The following is a 22822-nucleotide window of genomic DNA, read 5'->3' on the forward strand; positions in this document are numbered from 1 at the left end:
TAAATTTTATGCATGATAATGCGCCATGTCACTGGGCCACAGTTGTTCGAAACAACTTTAACGAACAATCTGAAGAATTCGAGCGAATAATTACGCCACCCAGACCGCCCGACGTGAATCGCAGTGAAGATTTGTGGGACATAGTTGGGAAGTCAGTTCGTGCACAGATCCTACACCGGGAACACGTCCGCAATTATGAACGGCTATAGGGACAGCCTGGCTCAGTATATTAGCTGGTGACATCCAACGTCTTGTTGAGTCCACTTCACGTCGAACTGCTGCGCTGCGCAGGACAAAAAGAGGCCGGAAAAGATATTAGGAGGTATCTCATGTCTTTTGTCACATCGGGCTATACCTATGTGAACTACATATTGGTACTAACCTGGGCCACCACTTATCTATTGCCGGCCGTAGTAGTCGAGCGGTTCTAGGCGCCATAGTCTGGAACAGTGCGACCGCTACGGTCGCAGGTTTGAATCCTCCCTCGGGCATGGATGTGAGTGATGTCCTTAGGTTAGTTAGTTTTAAGTAGTACTAAGTTCTAAGGGACTGATGACCTAAGAAGTTAAGTCCCATAGTGCTCAGAGCCATTTGAACCAACTCGTCCTTTATTGCATGGTTTTTAACCACAGCATAAGATATAATACAAACAATAACATATACAACTTACTGACAGACATATAAATTTTTAATATAATCAACTACGTCGCTTGTGGCCATCAGGAAATTGTCAAAAGTACCACGACAGGCCCTCCTGACCAGTTTGTCTGGCTACTGCACATTCATAATTTGGAGATGGTGCCCTACCCCATCTATGGAGAGGGTCCAAGGTTCTGAAATGATTCGTGGGTATTCTGTTAAATATTGTCCATGTTCAGCGCGATTCATTAATGGGATTGGGTTTCTTTCTTATGTAGGGCAAGTTCTGGCAGTTTGGAGGGCAAGCCCCCTTCCAGTCTTGTTCCCATGAGTCTGTTACGTTGAACAAACACGTGTACAGTCCTATGGCTGTATTGTTGGATACTATTTTTGATCGCTGCCGATTTCTTTCTAGGTTAACGGCATCTTGACGGAGGAGCGCAGCTTGTTGTCGAAGTCCAAGGGAAGGACTGCTGCTCAGTACGAACAGCCATCTGGGCATACCCCAGTTATGAAACTAATTAAAGTCACTATGTCAACACCGTAAATTCATTTTATATTGAAATAAAAAGAGTTTTACCAATCAAATGGATAATGAAATCAGTTTTCACATGACACATTACATACAGACACTTTACAAATAAATCTTATTTACGTTACTTATTTTATCGTGTCTAGACAATACACCTCACTCAGCATCTACAACAAAACAGAAACAAAATCGACGATTTAATAGTCAATAATGATGAAACAAATCTTAAATTGACAGCTTTGAGTTAGTAAAGTAACACTTAGGAATTTAAACACCTCTGACTCCATACAAACTCTTTGTGGAACTACACTGTCGTAATATCTCTTTAGCATGTTTTGATTAAAGAGCAATCTAACTGAAGGTTTGCTTCTGTGTAACATTCTAATGGAGGACGCACGTTACTAGTAGAAAAACTAAAATTATATTTCTGACAGAAACGTATAAAATCATTCCTAGATCATTTTGCACATTTTCCAATTGCATTATAACCTCAGAAACACAACTACAGCGCAAAACAGGCAGAAATGTACACTGTAAACACCACAGAAATCCATATGTAAACAAATCCACTTGAAAGTGAGAGTAAATTCTCTAAACGCGCTGCAGTAAGCACGATAAATTTGTAAAGTGTCCTACCCTAGCAGTATTCTATTTTTGGATGTTTTTCGGGTGTGGATTGAGGCTCTCTTCCCAAAATTGCATTTCACCGACTAACACAGCCTCTTCAGTGTGGTTATCATAAATGTACTCTTGTTCTTCCACTTAATTACCTCCATTACACTACATTATTAGTACATCTTTTTCGTTTCAGACCAACTGAGAACCACCTCAAGATAACTATTTACTTCACTTTTTCTCATCCTCCTACGAAGCTGTTTAATTTTCTTAGAATGAGGTGTTTTCCTGTCGTCTCACAATTTGATTCCACCTCATTTTCTGTTGTTTTATCTTCCTGGAAATCTCTGGATGTCTTGAGATGTAGTCTGAATTTATCTCTGTTGGCTGTGGTCTCCTATTCAGTTTGTATTTCTTCAAAGTCCTTTTTGTCCCGCCTCACCACACGTTTTCTTTGTCTGTTTCCCTTTTTCTGTAGGAATAACGGATCTTCTTTGTTTGTCTACCTCCACTCAATCTCTAGATGTACAAAATGTATAATATGGCACTTCCTTATCCCACCTGTTACTTTACGGAATTTTAATTTTTGTATTTTTGATTGTACCTGGTTATTTCGCAGGACTCTTCTTTCTATCCTTTCCAAAGCTTCTATTACCTTTTGAGTGCAACTGAAAGAAGTGTTTCTGACCCACGGAGGACTTCTGTTCTGGCAACTGTATTATAAAGCCTTGGCGTAACATCTTTAGAAAACATTTCTAATTGTATATATTGCACCCTTTCAAGAACGCTTTCTTCATTTCTTTAAATGTGAGCTTAATTGTTTTTGTTTTCGCTTTTTATATTTACATTTTCTACCAGATATTCGTTTTTGCCATTTGTGGTTTTGAAATTCTTGGTGAATTACTTTCACAGGTTATGTACCCTGTCATTTCAAACGATATTTGTAAAGCTAATTTTTTCTTTGCGCACTCTAATGTTCCGTCTATTGTTAAAAGATAGTCTTCAGAGACTAACAATTTATTGCTTCTTCCGATCACCGGAGCGTTATGTAGTTAATAACTTTCTTCGTTTTATTTCTCTATTTTCCATCCTCTTACAACTTTTCTTGGTACACAGTAATAGTAGCGAGTAAATTTCTCCTTGTCTGACGCCTGATATAATTTGGAAGGGTGACATTAGTTATTTCCAGAGTTTTCGTATCTACTGCAAATTTCTTCAAGATCTTGCGGAAATATTCTGTGTCTGTCAAATCATATAACTTATTAATATTGCTGGCCGTGGTGGCCGAGCGGGTTCTAGTCGCTACAGTCTGGAACCGCGTGACCGCTACGGTCGCAGGTTCGAATCCTGCTTCGGGAATGGATGTGTGTGATGTCCTTAGGTTGGTTAGGTTTAAGTAGTTCTAAGTTCGAGGGGACTGATGACCTCAGATGTTAAGTCCCACAGTGCTCAGAGCCATTATTGTTATTATTTTATTGTTATCATGGAAATTAACGCTGTAGTAGTTATCACAGTACTGCTACTAGTGAAAATACAACCACTTAAAATATGTGTGAACCGTCTGCTATATGGGTCTTCACCTTGTTCAAAGATTAGCTGGAATATGGGGTTAGACAGGCAGAAAAGAAAAATAAACCAGGAATACAGTATCCCGAAACAGTATTCCAGGGTTAAATGCCTTGTTTCTAATGACAAATGGCGTTTGTGTGATTAAAACACAGAGACCTCAGAGTGTTCTTCTTTCACTTGTCGTGGATGCCTGTTTTCTTAAAAATTTCTGTCACGCTATTGAATACTTCTTCTGAAGTAATCTTTACACGCGGCTCAATATGACTGGTGGCGGAAGTGGAAGTTAAAGTGTAGGCAGAGAAGTGTGACGTACTGCACATAAATAGGAGAAGTGATGCATAACTGTCAGATTATTGGTTCAAATGGCTCTGAGCACTATGGGACTTAACTTCTGAGGTCATCAGTCCACTAGAACTTAGAACTACTTAAACCTAACTAACCTAAAGACATCACACACATCCATGCCTGAGGTAGGTTTCGAACTTGCGACCACAGCTGTCGCGCGGTTCCAGACTGTAGCGCCTAGAGCCACTCGGCGACCGCGGCCGGCTGTCAGATTATTCTACAAGCTTAAAGTCAAATGAAAATACCTAACAGTATCGTATCGGATCGACCTAATGTGGACTGAAAACATAAAACCAATTGTAAGAAAAGTTTATGCTTGGTGAGACTCATTCGTAGAGTAACTCATCCGCAAAGAAATTGATTACGGAACACCTGTACGACCGCTTCTTGAATATTGCTGAGCAACCTGGGACCGTTGGATTAGTAGGAGAAGATTCAACGACGAGCGATATATTCCGTCACAGGAGGGTACAGTAAACACGTGAGCATTGCTGAGATGCTGAAGAAACTCCAGTGGAAACAATTTCAAGAGAGGCGTTTTGTATCATAGAGGCGTCTCCTTTTAGAATTCCGAGATCGTACTTTCTAATAAGAGTCACGCAACAGAGAATTTAAAATTCATTCAGGGGTTTATAGAAAGTCGTTCTTCCTTCATACCATTCTCGAACAGACCTGGGAATTTGGGAGGTGACGGTAGTACCACACACCATAAAGTGGCTTGCGTTGTGTAGTTGTAGATATAGAACAGGAAGATTCCGAAGTGCAATTCGAACATTGAGGTAGAAGACGATTTTAATTCTATTGTAATTCTATTTTATAATTCTAATAGTACGGGCTATTGTGGGTTCTATCTACATAAAATATGTGATTCAAAGTATTCTGACTCCACTACGTAATGAACAGTCGACCACTAAGTCTCACGAGGGGCGGGTCCGCCAGCACATAGGGAGGTGGGTGGTATTGTGTTTTCTGTAGAGAACCCTAACAGCAGAGCACAGTGACTTTGAACGTGAATCAGTCATTGTATCACAGTAACAAATCCATCAGGAACATTTCAACGCTACTATAGTTGCCTACGTTAACTGTTGGTGATGTGACAGAAGTGGATACGTGAAGAAGCAGCCAGAGCTAAACCGAGCTGACGCACAACTCAAGCACTGACGGACAGGGACATGCAACAAGGAGCCGCATGGCTGTAAGATACCACGTGAAGCAGAGGAGGGAACCACTTGCGAGTTCGAAGGTGCTACCCTCAGTGGAGTCAGAACAATGACTGTGAAAAGCACTTTAAAATAATAGGGTACAAAGGTCGAGGAGCTCCGTTAAAGCCAACCATTTCTGTAGTCAGTGCTAAATGATGTGTGAGACCATTGGGCATTGGCAGACTGGAAACGAGTGATTTGCTGTGTTGAATCACGCTGCAGCTTGTGGCAGTCGATGGAAGGATATGAACACATTGTGTGCTGCCTACATTAGAAGGAAGGAAGATTAGAGTTTAACGTCATGTCGAAAGCGCAGTCAGAGACGGAGCACAAGGTCGAATTACGAAAGGACGAGGAAGTAAATCCGCCGTGCCTTTTGTAAGGGAACCACCTTGATATTTTCCTGGAGCGATCTAGGGAAACCTCGTAGAACATAAATGTGGATCGTCGGATGGGGAACTGAACGTTCGTTCTCCCGAATGCTAGTCCACTGTGCAAAAAACTCCGCTGCCACTGAGACGTTGTTTGTATCAGCATTTGCGATAAAGCACTGCCTTTAAGGCAATGGTTTGTGGATGACGACAACGCTGAAATGGACTGGCCTGCTCAGTGGAGCACCTGTGGGATGAGATGAACATAGAGTTCGTTCCAGGTCCCAGCGTCTAGTATTACTACCATCTCTTGCTTTGGCTATTGAGAAAAACTGTGTTGCCATTCTGCGACAACAGACATTCAGACACATAATCTGAACTCTTCCCAGCAGAATTCAAGCCCTCATAAAGTCGAAAGGCGGACTGTCTCCTATAAATGTCCAGTAATACGTGTCCGCATACTCTTCATCTTGCAATATATATCCTCTGCAACCCATCTTACAGTGGATGACATGTGGTACTTGGGGCTAATATTAACAACATTATGCTCCATTTCATTCACATGTTGAAATAGGGAACAGTGACAAAATTAATTGACATACGCTTTAATGCCTCTCGTCTTGTTGTCCAAAGCTAAGCGCGAGGTAGAGAATGAAGGGAGCACAGCTATGAAACAATTATTTTTGTCAGCTAATTTCGCTACAGGAACGTCCACAAAATCCTTTCGAAAATCTTCAGCAGGAAGTAGGGAAGAGGCAAAGAAAAGCAGCACCTTTCGCTGCAGATTGGTTCTGTAGAAGCACACTTAGTGGAATAATTAGGAACACCTTTGGAAACTATCAGACAGAGTGGAGTATGCACTGAAGTTAGGGTTAAGGACAGGGGAATTTGATCTTACACTGCAGACCGCATTAAAGCGGCTCGCCAAAAAAAAAAAAAAAAAAAAAAAAAAAAAAAAAAAAAAAAAAAAAAAAAAAAAAAAAAAAAAAAAAAAAAAAAAAACCTCATATACTGACAGAAGATGGAGCACAGGTGAGAGAGGAAATTGTTAGCATTGTTGATGATAAGGATCTTAAGACGTATGATGGACTAAACAGTACAGCTACAGGCGTAGAGTTGGTCTGAACATTTGCAGACAAGTGTTGTACATCACGGTGTGATGTATTGTAAAAATTCCGAGAGTGTAGCTTCCTAGAGGAGTCAACCAATATAAACCGCTTCCAACTCCGTATGTTTCGCAAATAAACCACGAAACTAAAATCGCTGTGATTCGAGCCTACAGAGAGAACCAGCACCCATTCCATCTGTGCGTCATTCGCGACTGGAACAGGGTGGGTTGGAAAAGACCGTGGTACAGGAGGTGTCTCCCACCACACACTTTAAGCTTGGTTGCGGAGAACAGATGTAGATGAAACTGTCTCGAAGCTAATATACCGTCGACAATGAATGCTGCAGTAGTCGAAAATAATCACCCACATGAATTCAAAAGACGAAGATATGTTAAAGGGCATCGATAAAGGTAATTAGACATGTAGTTAACAATAAAATGCCGTACATATTGCTCCAGCGGCAGCTTCTCTTGTATGATGGAGGTAAGCGGTATTCAGCCATGCAGTCAAACAAAGTGCGGAACGTTAAAGCAATTTATCTGTACGCCTCGTTTGTGTACACAGTACAATCAAATCTCCACGCCTCGTTGTCGCTGAAGCCACTGTGTCGGAATGTGAGTCAGTATAGACAGGACGGACCGATCGGTTTCTGGGTAATTAGCTTCTCTTTCTGCTAGGTATGAGTCAAGGAGAGTAATCAGAGTACACAGTTAAAACAATAAAGATAGAAATATTTCATTAATTAAAGAAAAGTTTAACAGTCACACCAACTGGGGCAGTTTACACTAGTCCTTTTTTCTCTTTGATACTTTGCTGGGTAATTTGTTTCATATATATAGCGGCCAAATAAAAAGGTTACGATGTTCTGATAACCCCGCCCCACTGCTACAGATGAGCGGGTGCACTATTCAGATACAGAGATAACGAATACCTTGAAGAGAGTATGACAAGTTAATACAGTGAGCACTACCGAGAAATGTATGTTCGATACACAACAAGAAACAATCCCACTCCTCAGCCTCACAACTGAAGTTGACTCGAAGACGGTAACTGACTGGACACACTGTAGCGTCGGATACAACGACACCACAGCGAGGCAAGCTCACAATGCACGACTAATATCTGTCTGTTGTTGCGGCCGTTCTTAGAACAACGCCATGCGACGATAACGCCTGGCAACTCCTGGTTGTGTGGCCTGAGGCCGGCTCTGATTGCAATTATCAACCTCTCGTTTTAGGTTTCGATATACGACGATTTCGCACTTTCAATGACATTTCCTTTCTTAATTATTTATTGCCAGCAAGTGACTGAAAAGTTGTGGGCATTTCGTAAGTAGATGTGTTGTCCAAATGCAGACTTCAAGAAATCCTATGATAGTGTCAACAAGGAACGCATTTGGAGGAAAGCGGAACACTCAAGAAATTCTTTGAAAACAATTAGACAGAGCCGAGTTTGTACTGAAGAAACTACGGGTTAAGTGAGAGTAGAAGACAGTGGAATTTAAATATATAAACATGAAGGGGAGGCGGCTATAAAGCAACCTGTTCATTCTGATTCTGGAGAAAATACCAAAAAAGGCATCATTGATTGACAGAAGACTGAGCATAGCTGAGAGGAGAAATAGTGATCCCTGCTGACAACAAAGTTATTAATGCATATGATGAAGGTGAACTGAACAATAAAGCTACAAGCATAGAGTGGGTCTGAGCATTAACGAAGAGAGAAACGAGAGTACAGTAGCAGCAAGGAAAAATAAAGACGAAGCTCAGGCAACAACACATATTGGAGGTATGCTGATGAGCAAGACATGGACCTTCAAATAATTAAAAAGCATCATTGATTGCGACAATGATTAAACGTCTGCAGAGAGAGTAATGACTGCAATTAACGAATTTTTAGTCAGAAAACGCTAACAAAAATTTAAAGAACAAAAGCTTGACCGAAAGTTCTTAGGAATTTACCTTATTTGACTCAGGGAAACCACGCAAAATGTAAATCTGGATAGCCGAAAGTGGATTGCAACCACCAAAATGCAAGTCCACTGTCCTACTACTGCGCCGACTCAGATGATGCGATCGATCTTGAGCGAACGTTCTTAGGAATTTCCCTTATTTGACTCAGTGAAACCACGAAAAATGTAAATCTGGAGGGTCGAAAACAGATTGCAACCACTAAAATGCAAGTGCACTGTCTTACTACTGCGCCGACTCAGATGATGCGATCGATCTAGATATATGGGGCTGACACATGGACAGCGACCATGATGTTGTAGAGGAAAATTTATTGTCTTTAGAAACAATGAGAAGAAAAATGTTTAGACCAGTACCTGAACATGGAAGTTTCAGAAGAAAGAATACAGAAAATCCAATCGTTGTACAATGAGCCAGATGTGACAGCAGTAACAAAGAACGGGAGAGTCGAATGGTCGACTTAAGAATGGATGGTTGAAAGAGTGGGAGTAAGAGGACCACAAGAAGGGAGACCACGTGATATATATAATGAGAAAGTCTTCCATATTGATAAAATAACCTGACATGAGACGAAATGGCAAGGAGGTTCTGGAATACAGCCCTAGAATATTAAATTCTTCTCTACTTGGACATAACGAACCATAAGGAGTCCTCCAATTTTAGCTTAAAATTGCGTCACTGTGACAAGTTTAGTACCATCAGAATCAACAGCATGACTGTATCCGACGTAGAATACTAGTCATCCCATGTATATTTTCGAGAAGGACACTTGATGAATTTCAGAGGTATTGGACAGTGGAGTATAGTGTCTCCTTGCAAAGATTACAGAAAGGCTGCAAATGAACCTTAAGTTCCCTACGAAGGGTATAGCTCAGTTTGACAGGACATGGCCTTTAGCCCGAGCAGGTACATAGGATAAGAAGTAGACCCGTCAGCATTGTGTGGCTGGTGATCTAGGATTCCCTAAGGATTAGGTGTTCCCTCACCGATTTGATGTGGGAGCCTTGAGACATGAGCCACCTGTGCGAAGTGACGTTTCTGATTAGGAATGCCGAAACATTCTAGTTACAGGACATAGTCACAAACATTACACCTAGAAATGAACTAAACGAGTTCATATAAATTATTAGAAGCAGAAATACGCTTTTACGAGACTTTAAAAGGAGAAACTTTCTTAGTGAGAGGGATTTATTTACTGAAGTTTTGAGTGGTGTCTGTTGATAAGGGCGTTTGAATTATAATTTGGTTTGAATGTGAATTATTACTTATTGGTGTTAATATTATATTATCATTTACAAACAAGTAATTAACTACACGGTTAATTATAATTATGAAATTCTAAATCACATTAGGCACGTAGGTGCAATACAGGTAGAGATTGGGCTGGTAGATGAAGTATAGACTAATTTCCCACTTAGAGCGTGCAAAACTCGAAGATGTGCCAAGATAGTGAAACTGAACACCAGCTGGAAAATTAAGAGATAACGTAATACATTTATTTATTTTGTTTTTTTGTTTCAGTATTTACCTTCGATTAATATTGTTCTTAACCACTTGTGTTATATTTTTATGTTATCTAAATAAGATAACAGTCCATTATTAGAGTTAATAAATAATGCATACCATTATGTAGACAATTTTCAGTACATTGAATGTATTGTACGACCTGCGTTAGACAAACAGGAGGGCAGGTTTCATGATACGTATAAAGAAAAAGTAAGTATTCGATTGGTGCATAAGTTCCTAGCGTTTCTCTTTTGCATGTTCCTTTTCCGATTGCTATGGGTTCATTTATCGATTGTCATATCTTATTTGTAGTTGCTATCTGAGATTGCATATTGTCGTTTGAAGAAAGTGAGTGGAGATGTGGACGACAGAAAATGGGAACGATTCCGGCATTTTCTTCTGTTTGAGCCAGAAATATTAGCGCCGTTTACGGGTATTATACCATTAGGCAGACCACGGCAAGAAAATGGTTTTCTCGTTTTAAGGAAGATCGTTTTGACTCTTCATCTCCAGGAAGGTCTTCAGGCTGTGATGAAGATCGTTCCAACTCATTAACCAACAGTGGTCCACGTAAGTGAACTCGATAACTGGCAAATGTGATGAACAGTGATCATTCTACCATCGTGCGACAATTACACACAACGGCGAAGATTCCAAAATCGGTTCTGCAACTACCGCGTCCTCTGAGCCAAAATCACAAAAAGGTGCGGGTGGCCATATCGCCATATGTGATTGCTCGTCATCAATTGGCGCGCGAACAACACCGACCATTCCTTTCCTGTATTTTTACTGCTGTCGAGAAATGGTGTCTTTATGCTAAATAGGGAAGGAAAAGTAATTGATGAGCCCAAAAGAAGGAAACAAAATGGTTTAAATGGCTTTAAGCACTATGGGACAACCTCTGAGGTCATCAGTCCCCTAGACGTAGAACTACTTAAACCTAACTAACATAAGGAAAGCACACACATCCATATCCGAGGCAGCATTCGAACCTGCAACCGTAGCAGCAGTGTGGTTCCGAACTGAAGCACCTAGAACCGCTCGGCCACAGCGGCCGGCCCAAGAAAAGCAGCAACTCCCAGTATAAAGACCTGCTCGCACCCACAAAAGATAGTATTAGGCATCTGGTGGAACAGTGACGATGTAGCGTACTACTAATTGATTCTGAGAGGTGCTGAAATCCCTACTTACATTTATTGTCAATAGCCGAGACGTCTTGCAGACGCAGTCCAAGAGCAACGAACAGGATGATGGCGTGAAGCGATGGTAGCTCCCTCCCGCGTTCTGATAAACCATACAGGAGTTGGATTGGAAAGTCATTTCGCACACACGTTATTCACTTCATCTTGCGCCCTCATATTTTCACCTTTTTTGTTCGCTATTGAACGACCTTCAAGGAACATCCTTGAAGGAAATCTGGGTTCGAGTTCCGACCCGACACAAATTTTCATTGTCGTCATTACATTCTACAGCTGATGGTATTCTTATTCACAATTGCAAATTCATCTGATGTGTTTCGTAACACCTGTGGTCGCCGTAGTGCATCGTCATCAGAATAACGCAGACACTGCAATATTGGAAAACTAGTGAATGCCTACAGACATCTCGGCATATGAGAGACCGACGTAACAATTGCAGCACAAATAATATAGTGATGCACCTGATCACCAGCATAACAAATAGTTTGTAAGGAGTCGTCTGTTATGGATATTTGTATAATTACACACAAGAGATACCTTAATGATTACAGAAGTATGTGACTAAAGTGGATAAGTTTTCTGAGGTCCTTAGAGGAGTGAAAAAGTACAGGATCGTTCAAATAGATTCATTCAATTTTGTAAGACCATACTCTTCGCATTAATGACAGAAATATTTCATTCACATAGTACAGGGAGGGGGCGGGGTGAACATTTTGCTACTAAATGGATGATTGTTGAAAGAGACCTAGGTAATGTTTGGACAGCATTGAGAAAAACATAGAAACTGTCGTATCCATCGGTTTTGAACCAAACAAGTACCGTTGGTCTGAGGAAATAGCTAACTGGCATATATTTTAGGCACACTGCTCCACGACCATTGCAATGTCTTACAAGGAAAAAGAAGACATTACGACACGAAGACTTGGCTAACTTTCAACAACAAAGATGTAATATGTTACTTCTGTGACACAATAAATCACTCCTTTCTTATTCTACTGCCGAGCAACGAACTAATATAATACACTATACTGTACGCCAAAAAGAGACTCACTGATATTTCGTCGGCAGTGTATTTTAGAAGATGGAAAATGGAAAAGATTGTTTGGCGTCATTGGATGGGAGGTCCCTTGAGGGCAGGTCCGGCCGCCTTCGTGCAGGTTCCTATTACATTCGACACCATTTTGGGCGACCTGCGCGCCGGATGGGGATGAAATGATGACGAAGACAGCACAACACCCAGTCCCTGAGCGGAGAAAATACCCTACCCAGGCGGGAATCGAACCCGATCCCGTAGGACAGCAATCCATCTCGCTGACTAATCAGCTATCTGAGGGGACGTTTTAGAAGATCGAATAAGAAGAGAACCAATTTCCATCGAATATAATAATAATATGCCGGTACTAATAACAGAAATAATACTGGAACACCCACTGACAATTCTTCTGGTGACACTATAATCATCACTGGCTGTCACTAGAAACATAATATTCACCCAGACACTCTGAACGTTGCAATAATTCTCCATAGAAATTAGTGGAATATTGTCGTAAGCTTTCGGTGTGTCATCCACGTCGGCCTCCTTAACCGGCGTCTTACCAAGTGAGTAGGCTTACTCTAACGAAGGATTCAGTGGTGATGCTTTGTGAAATAAAAACTCGAAGCAGGAGCTGTGGGTATTGATTGCTTCTTATGTTTTCACAACGCTTATCGACTCACTACATTACTCAAAGTAATGGAACTTGGATATGCTGACGTGTTCTCTTCTTCAACGAGGATTATTATCGGTCTCAAGCGAGTTCATTGACAGTTTCTAGTACATCGATCAGAAAGTTTTAAAATCGATAATCATACCATTCTGAACCTTTGTTACAGTTTCTCTAACCGTTTTGGACCCATAACAGATGAGACCACATGTTTCCTTCACTGTGTAAATAGGATCCTTTCTTCCTGTTGATCCCTGCAGAAACTAAACGTTGTGTCAAAAGGCAAGAACGAATGACTTCGAAGTGTAAAACTGATATACTGATGTGAACTGCCCACTGTCTCTGAGTCCTGAGCAGAAACGCGACAAAGTGTAAATCTCCTTTTGTCCCGGAGAGTTGTCTGGAAAAATTTGAAGCTGCTGAATATCAGACTGCGAGTTATTAGTGATGCAGTAAAAAAAAGGATGCAATGTCATTTCCGGACTTCACTTTCGTTATATAAGCGATAGTGGGCCAGATCAGCCATACGATAAGTTGTCTTACATACGAAATATTGCTGAAGAGGAATTTTGGCAGTACAGGATTTTGTATATAGTCACATACGAGTACAAGACCCAGAATCGCATTACAATGTTTAAATCTGGAATGCCTTTGAACCATTAACACTGCAACAATTACTCTTTTTCTATTGTCATTTTTGACTTGTTTTTCAGCTTTTTTTTCTTCTCCTCAAATTCACATTAAGTATTTACGTGTCTCCTGCCAAACTTCGAACTGAAATCATTATTCAAATAACGTAAATAGAATTCATGTTTAATTCTTAAATCGGGGCAACTTTCTTTAAAAGCGCTGTACGTTTTCGCAACACAAGGTTGTGTTGTTGCAAGGTAACTGTAAGAGCCTCTTTTAAGGTAAAAAGTTTGCATGCGTCTGCACTTGGACAAGATCATTCCCTCCAATTTTCAAAGAATACGTGTAACGACCAAGCTTGTCTTTTGGAGATCTTCCCTCCAGCAAGAGTCTTCGCAAACGTCTTATTTTCTTATCAGAAACATCATAAAGTCTAAAATATGCCTCTCCGCACATCCGTGCTTTTGTTTCACTTACTAACACATGATGTTTGGAACATCTTCCTTTGAGGATGACTTCTTCTTTTCTTGGCCGGTGTTTGCCCACTTCACATTAATCAGTCATCTTCTGATATGTAAATCTTGCTCCTAACTGAATACCACCGTATAGCGCTAATAAGAGAAAACTGCTCTGTCGATATATTTAAAGTTCTCATAGCATTTTATTTTACCCCTGTAGTAAAAACACGGTGCCCTACTTTCATTCGGTAAGTCCTATAAATGGATAATTAGGTCTGTTCAGATGTATACAGCATATTGTTAATTACACATACAGGCAAGGCGAATTGATCATTTTCGCTCTTCTTCTAGCACTACCATGGTCGATATATTCTTCTCCTCTGGCAGGAGCTGTTTTAGTACTATTCCCTTAATTTTCTTCGGTTTTTACTTTCCTTATCTTTTCTGTAGCTGAATCATGTTCCTTCCCACTCATCCTGAACACTGCATAACAATCACCAGTACCCGGCACAAATATTAATAGAAACACTACTAACGTCGGAACCTCGGACTAACGAAGCGTAGGCATAACTTTAAAGACCAGCCGATGAGACAAATGAAAACCAACCCAGGCAAAATATGCTGCCAACTATGTGTGTTAAAAGGACCTTGAATTAATGACTGACGTTGTTTCTTACAATCAAATCCAAAAGGCCATGACCTGATACACTATAATAGAAATGAGACATTTTGGGCTGTCTTAAAACTCACACTTCGGCGAAGTTACAACCAAAACTGTTATGGTGGCATTAAGAGTGCAATGGGAATTTCGCTGTCACACACAGAAGAGAGAGGGGATAGATGGGGAGAGAACACTGGAGGCCTCTATGAGGGGGAGGAATTTTCTGATGACTTGATAGAAGAACATACGACTTTACAATATGGGGAGGCCACAGCCGTTGCAATTCATAGTAAATTGAATGTGAGTAAGACCGCAAACAGCTGTTAATTGATTATTTATTCACACGAGAGATTTCTCCGCCTTAAAACAGGTGATGCTATGTAAAAAGGAAAACATCTCTGTAATCTACATGATCAGAAAATCAACGAGAATGCACTCAGCGTTCGTAGTCACAGAATGCAACCTGATGAAGAGGGGAAGAACTGAAAAAACAATACCCACCAGAGAGCTGGGGCGAATAGTGCAGGAGATTAGACACTGTGGCAGAAAGATAGGAATTTAAGCTAAAAAAATATGATTAAACAGTAATACAAGAAACTAAATAATATAACATATCTTGTGTGTGCGTCTGTGAAACGTAATTAATTAACCAGCCCTTTAATACAAAAGCAAAACTACCCAGAAGGAAAAAGTTATGCAAAATTAAAATTCAGGAAGCGCGAATTTAACTGAGCATCCATATGCAGTCTGAATTTGAGAAACTCGCCACTAACAAACTATCCGAACCAAGATTTAACAATTCAGATAATGGGACCCCACTTATAATGGCAAACGTCGGAAGCCAAAAGAACAGATTAATAAACCGCCAAAGTGAATTAAATTGTCCAAACACATAAATGCTTGGAACTTTACATACGCTGTAGTTGGTTGTCGTGAGAGTAAAGCATAGTAGGTGGTCAGTTATATGCTAAAGTGGCGGGGATCGCCATACGAGTAGAGAGACTAGTGACCTAGGGCAGTTTGCTAATCGAAATTTGCAGAATTTTGCATTTGTCAGTGTCTGTAACAAGTGATATTAAATCTTACTGTTTCCGTTGTTTTTACCATTGTTTCCTTCCACAGAATGAATACACAGCACTGTCATCCAGATGCTATTACATACAGCGTCGCCGGCCGCGGTGGTCTCACGGTTAAGGCGCTCAGTCCGGAACCGCGCGACTGCTACGGTCGCAGGTTCGAATCCTGCCTTGGGAATGGATGTGTGTGATGTCCTTAGGTTAGTTAGGTTTAAGTAGTTCTAAGTTCTAGGGGACTGATGACCACAGCTGTTAAGTCCCATAGTGCTCAGAGCCAGCCATACAGCGTCAGCGACAGTAAGAAGGTACAGAAAATTGGATAAACTATAGCATAATTTTTCGATGTTAGACCTCATAATCATACTAGTACAAAAAACATTCCACTCAAGGGGACATAATTATTAAAGTTTATTTTCATAGTCGTGGTATGTTCTATGGTTTTCGTGTGGAGAATGAGAAGGATAACTTAATGGTTCAAATGGCTCTGAGCATTATGGGACTTAACTTCTGAGGTCATCAGTCCCCTAGAACTTATAACTACTTAAACCTAACTAACCTAAGGACGTCACACACATCCATGCCCGAGGCAGGATTCGAACCTGCGACCGTAGCGGTCACGCGGATCCAGACTGTAGCGCCTAGAACCGCTCGGCCACTTCGGCCGGCTGGATAACTTAATAAGATGTGACGTCATTTTGTATGTTGGTCTTATAACACATGAGAATTTCTTAAATCTCTCATTTGGTCTCTGTGTCGTGGCAGACGTCTTGTGATGTGTTGAGGTACTCTGCTTCTACGGCTCTTTCGACTTTCTAAAGTTAACTCGGCGCACTATACCACAAACAAATCAGTAGTACAGAAAACTAAATATCGGTCAAAATAAACGTTGTATCCATATGACTACTGATTTTGGGATTGTCAGTCGCTTGCAATGTCTTCTGCATACCTTGCCGTCGCATAAGTGATATTGGTTGGAGCAATAAAATAATTACAAAATGTGCAAGTTTGAAAATTTTATAATAAAAGTGCAATATTAAAATTTTATGTAAAGTATTACAAAGAGAGTGCTGAGATGTAGACTCATATATGAACTTACTGATATGTGCTTTCTCGACTCTTGACTTATTTGCGATATTGTGTTCTAAGTTAGCTTTAAAAGTTTGTGAACAATGAATAACATGTTCAAAAGAGCCACACGTCGACACATCATAGGAAGACTGTCACACCACAAGAAAATAAATGAGTGATCACTTAAAAATTTTTCATGTGAAGAGCAGACCAGCATACATAGTGACATAGCTCTTACTGCATAGGATGGCCTTCCTTTTCTCCACAGATTGGCCAGAGCACATACCAAGACTATGAAAGGAAATTTCAACATATTTGTTCACTTGTGTTAATTGTTTTATGTACTGTCACTGTAGCCTGATGGTGAGGTGTAACCTCGAAAAAGTTGCTAATTAAAGTATTTAAGTTGTCAACAAATTTTGAGACTGGTAGTTGTATTTGTAAAACCTCTGCATCGGTTTGAACAGTCACAATGGGATAACAGTCAATGTAGCTTTAAATAAATTGTGTGTTTGATGTAGTGAATGGCAGCTCCCTCAAAATGGAAATAATATCAAGATAATGCCTATGGAAAGGAGAAGTAAGAGTAGAACATCCGATTACAGTATTACTCATAAATGAAGTGAGGATGTCAGATCGTATAGCTGTTTAGGTGTAAAGTGACAAGAAGGAATATGGAATCAGACTGTCAATTAAATCTGTATTATGGACGGCCTAAAGGTAGCGAATGGATTACATGCAATTATTCGAAGGGTTCTAGGATGGTATGTTTAGTAACCAAGAAGCGAGATCGAACGATTTTAGGGTATAGTTCCGACGTATTGAAATTTTATCCTAGGAAGAAACACGTAATACTTGCAGACCACTGTTGGATTTATTTAGAAAACTGTAGTTCAAGGAAGACTGTGCGACAAATCTGCTGCCACTACTGTTCAAGCTACTCAGGCATAATAACGAAGCGAGGTTAGGGCATTTACAGAGGCCTATAGGTAAGGGCTTTTCCCTCTCTCAGTAAGTGAGTCAAACTGAACAGGAAGTCAATAACATTAACGGAAGTGAGCGTTTGGCATCATTGGCCGGGAGGCCCCTTACGGTGCAGGTCCGACCGCCTTGGTGCAGGTCTTGCTACATTCTACGCCACATAGGGTGACCTGCGTGGCGGATGAGGATGAAATGGTGATGAAGACAAACACAACACCCAGTGCCTGAGCGGAGATAATCCCCGACCCAGCCCAGAATCGAACCCCGGCCCCTTAGGACGGCAGTGCATCGCGCTGACCATTCAGCCATAGGGGCGGACGATAACGTTAATAAGAAGCATCTATCACCATGCACTGTACAGGGGCTTGCAGAAGATATATGAACAGGGAATGGATTTGAATATGGAAACACTAAAATCATAACACATTACCACGTCTAATACTGTCCTAGAAACCCTTTGGCATTCAAAACAAGTGTGAGTCGTCTCGAAATGGATAAACGCAGGTGCTCAGTGCTTTTCAGCGGAGTCCTATATGATGGTTCTATAAAATTGTGGGAAGTTGAAGTAACACTGACAGAGATGGATATCCGTCACGCACTCTTCTTTCCAAAGAAGACCTCTAAAGCTCAGTAGTACTGAGATCTAGTGACTGTGGCCAGGCGTGATGCGGCAGTTCATTCTCATGCTGACAATGCCAATCAACGACCCTGCGAACTGTGTCGCGAGTACGATGCTCGCTCCTGGAATGATTTTTGAAGCAGTCCTCCTCTTATTTTTCCTCACAGCAGTAAGCGTCCCTCACCATCACTTTCACCCGTTTTGTGACTTAGAGTTATTTTTTTTCGCATTTTCTGTATGCGGTATAAATCTTCAGCACAGTGCCTCTTGAAACTCCAAACACTTCAGCTACCTTGATTGAGAAAGCACCCACCATACTAGCGCCAACAATCTGCCCTCTTGAATCAGCGTATCTCCAACGTAACGCACTCACGACTACACGGAACACTGTTCTGACGAAAACTGACTCTTGCAATGTATTGAGGGCATTGCAGAAGGGCCATTCGTGGTCATATCCAACAAGGCAACCTGCAGGTTTGGCTAGTACCTGCAGTTCTATTCTAGCAAATATTTCTCCCAACGTTTCCATATTTTCATCGATCCCCTGCATAAGTAGATTTATGTGTACTCGTATGCTAGCTGAAATACCTGACACTTCCCAGGTATTCATTTAGCCAGTACTCTTGTCAGAAACGAAACCTTACGTTTATTCTTACAGTATACTCGGTGTGGGGCGATCCTGGAGAGTTTCCGTACAACCCGATTCCTTCCTAACGCGGGACTTCCTTCCCCGGCTAATCTGCGGCCCGGAAGACGGTTCAGCCATCGTCAGCAATTTTGTAAACTTCTCTATGATAACGCCTTTTCGTAGCTCTATAGATGGTTACCGTTTCCGACTACAGCCGTATATATATACTGTGTATGAATTACACGCAGTGAAACGTGTAGAAGGTCAAACAACAGCTGTTTTCTCGTTCTTTTGCACCGAATGGCGAACGAAGATTTGACCCCTCGACAAGCTGCAGTCAGCTGCTGAAGCGTCCTTCGCGGAAGAACTCGTGCCGCTAATTGTGGTGCTCCTAATGCGGGACTTCCTTCCCCGGGTCCTTTCCGACCCGGAAGACGGATAAGCCGTCGTCAGCGATGGGCTCCGCTACGCTGGGCTGCCGAAGTGCCAGGGGTAGCGCTCTAGCTGCACCTCCTCCTGTTGTGAGCGCCGGCACCTTCTTGTTAGCTCCTGCATCCGCCGCCGCCAGAGGGACAGCCTCTTCCTCGCACAATTCCTCAACGTGGCACCGCTCTACAGCACGTAAGGGTGAACGACTACACACGCAGTAATTGCTGACTGTGACGTTATGTATATTGTAACACTGCAAGGTTAACTGCACAGAAAAGGACTTCATCCGCTAAGCAATCGCGGCCTTCCTCAATATGACTAAAGTAATTAAAATAAACAATACAACTGCCTACATACTGGCAGATTAAAGACCAGTATCCGCTATGTATTAGTTGTTTCTGGAAGTAAAATTTAAACTCAAGGTAAAAATAAAATCCTGAAGCGATGTTGCAGAGGAATAATGAAAAGGAGAAACAAAATCGGGACTGTATTTTTTGATAGATAAGTCTGAAAAAATACCGCGGACCAGGTAGGTTTCAGGATTCACAATCATAGCAGTGGAAGTTCAAAAACATGAAAAATAAATTTTTTTACGCGTGCAATTTCATCATTTTTTTCACTTGCTATCGGCTGCATTGGTACACTTTTCTTCATACGTAAGAGATTCTTCGATAAGTTTTGCACAGCACGCAAACCATACTTGCAGGTTTATGAGTCTCTAGAATCTATTTAGTTTATAAAAAAATGAATGATCTGTCACGTTTTAAACTTCGTGTTTAGAAAAAGATCAAATTTTATAGTTAATTATCTCATTTTTTAACACCGTTTTTAATAGATTTGGAAAACCTTCCCGCCAGTTGCACTTACACGGTACTACACTACGAGGGAAACACTTCCATTAATAGATTCCTGGAAAGCATGCAGAAACGCTGATTTGTTAGGAGTGAAACGTCCCCTTTAAACAATTATACAAGACTGAGCTTAACCTGACACACAATATTTTTACCGCAACACAATCTGACTTTCAAAAACTGACTAACATTAACCTATACCTTTCACAAATCACTTACCTCACCAAAAATCTTCGTTACTCGAACTACTGCAAAACAGCGAGCGCCACTACTGCCAGCTAAATAAAAGATTCAAACTACGGAAGGCACTAACTACTGATAGGCATAGTTAGGAAATGAAAGATTTTAGTAGAGAACAAACAATGTATTTACCTTAATAGTGTTGAAAAATCATAATATACATAACAGATCATGACATCCAGTCTTACAAACTTCCAAACTCCGCCATCTCTCTCCCCACATCCACCACTGCTGGCGGGTCACCTCCAACTGCGCAACGCTACGCGCTGTTAACAGCCCAGCTGCCCAACACTACAATGGCAGACAACAATGCAAACCAGCCACAGATTGCACACAGCACAGCCAGTGATTCTCACACAGAGCGCTACGTGGCGTTACCAGTAAGAAAACATGAACAGCCTACTTACATAGCCCCCATGCTCACCACAAAAAATTTTACAAATTGTTTTGGGCAGTGGCCAATAATGATTTGATAAAATTTTTCATAATTACAATAACAAATATATCAAATCACACACTTATTGATACAATGTTGGTCAAAAGCTAAAATTTTCTCACAGTCCATAAAGACAGTCCTGATCATTCATCACAGTAAAATTGCAGTTTTTTTTTTCTTAAAGTCTGAGCAGTAAAAGAAAATGCACATGGAAGTAGTGGATTTCCATGCAGTCTTGAAAAAGTAGTGTTGCTCTTCCAACGGAAAGACAGTGCTGACTCTTGACATGCAGACAGGTAATGGTCCACAACAGAGCAAACCCACCACAGAGTCAGTCGAAGTTTTGAAGAATATTGGTAGGTAGGTCGTCACAGAGCAGACCCATTGTAGTCCTGGTAGAGATTACGGTATTGGTGGGCCACCAGAGGTGCAGACCCACTGTAGTCCTTGTAGAGATTGTGGTATTGGTGAGTCAGCAAAGATGTAGACCCACTGTAGTCCTTGTAGAAATAATGGTATTGATTTATCATCAAAGGTGTAGTCCCACTGTAGTCCTTGCAGAGATGGCCAGCAACCATCTGCTGTGACTGTGCAGGTGCACAATCACCATTGCAGAGTCTTGGGGATAATACAGCAAGTCCATAAACCACCACTAGTGCACTCACAAAGTTTTTTTCTAATTGTCCTTAGAACCAGCAATGCTGTTATCCAGTTCCTTGCTGAATGATTAACACACATGCAAACACTAACAGTCCATACTTCTCACATATTGTCCATATACTATGACCAACAGAAACGTGTGCAGTGAAATGATACTTAATTTGAAGAACTGGTGTCAATTACAATTTATAACATAAGAATACAATTACAAAGGCACAAAATACGTCATTAAAGAACATAACAATACAGATAACATTTGTAGTACAGGCTTTACAAAAGAATCGAAATAAACATATACATCAGTGTTACAGGAATTATGACATGAGTAAATACATAAAAGATCAGAATAATTTTTGAAACATCAACTTCACACATGAGCAATAAAACAAAACAGAATAAATAATGCCTAAACATCTTTACAAAGAAAATAACATATTATTAATGCAAATTATATTTGAGGATAACAGTATTCCTCATCATAGTGAATGTAGCTGAGTATTAGAAAAATTCTACAACATAAGTCTTATCAGATGAACATATAAAGACAGGAAGAACATAAATACACAAGGGAACACAAACACATAGAGGCATAACACAAGGAAAGGACAGGGTTTGTTTTACTGCAGTATTTTGCAAACAAAACTTTCTTTACTTCTTGGAGATCTCCCTTCATTCTTCATTATTTCCAAAAAGTCCTATCTATACCAGCTTTCTGTACTTTTCTCGTATAGCCTCTCAGTGCATTTCTTCAAATTCATCGCAACTCATTCTCTTATAGGCTACCCCCTCTTAAGCTAACTTAAATCAACTGAGCTCAGATGTATAAACTAAGGGACAAGGTAATGCAGCAGCACAAAAGAATTAACACAAACAGCAATGAAAAAAAATTCAAATGGCAAAGCAAGCAGCACAAATTGGCAATGCAAATGCAATATTACAACTAATATAAGGCAATGCACAGCAAACAAGAAAAATAAATTCGTAGTAAACTGGCTTAACAGAGTAATGTAAAGTGAAATTTAGTAGCACTATGCCTGGCAAACAACAGCAGCAAATGCAAAAACTCATATCTAAACATGACATAGCTCAAGCAGAAAAAATATTACACTAAAAATGGCCATGTCTAATACCTATGTCACATATTAACACTAGAGTGATGCATCACAAGAACTTACACTAGCAGATAAGTTACCAAATCGTAAAGAAATTATTTATGCAATTCCTGTGAAGGGAAATGTCTATTTATGTGTCCTCGTTTTCTTGGACGTAGATCATAGATTTCTTATTGATTGGATCTGTAGGCATAAAATAACTATATTAGTACA

This window comes from Schistocerca americana, chromosome 8 (assembly GCF_021461395.2).
Source record: "Schistocerca americana isolate TAMUIC-IGC-003095 chromosome 8, iqSchAmer2.1, whole genome shotgun sequence".
NCBI classification, from domain to species: domain Eukaryota; kingdom Metazoa; phylum Arthropoda; class Insecta; order Orthoptera; family Acrididae; genus Schistocerca; species Schistocerca americana.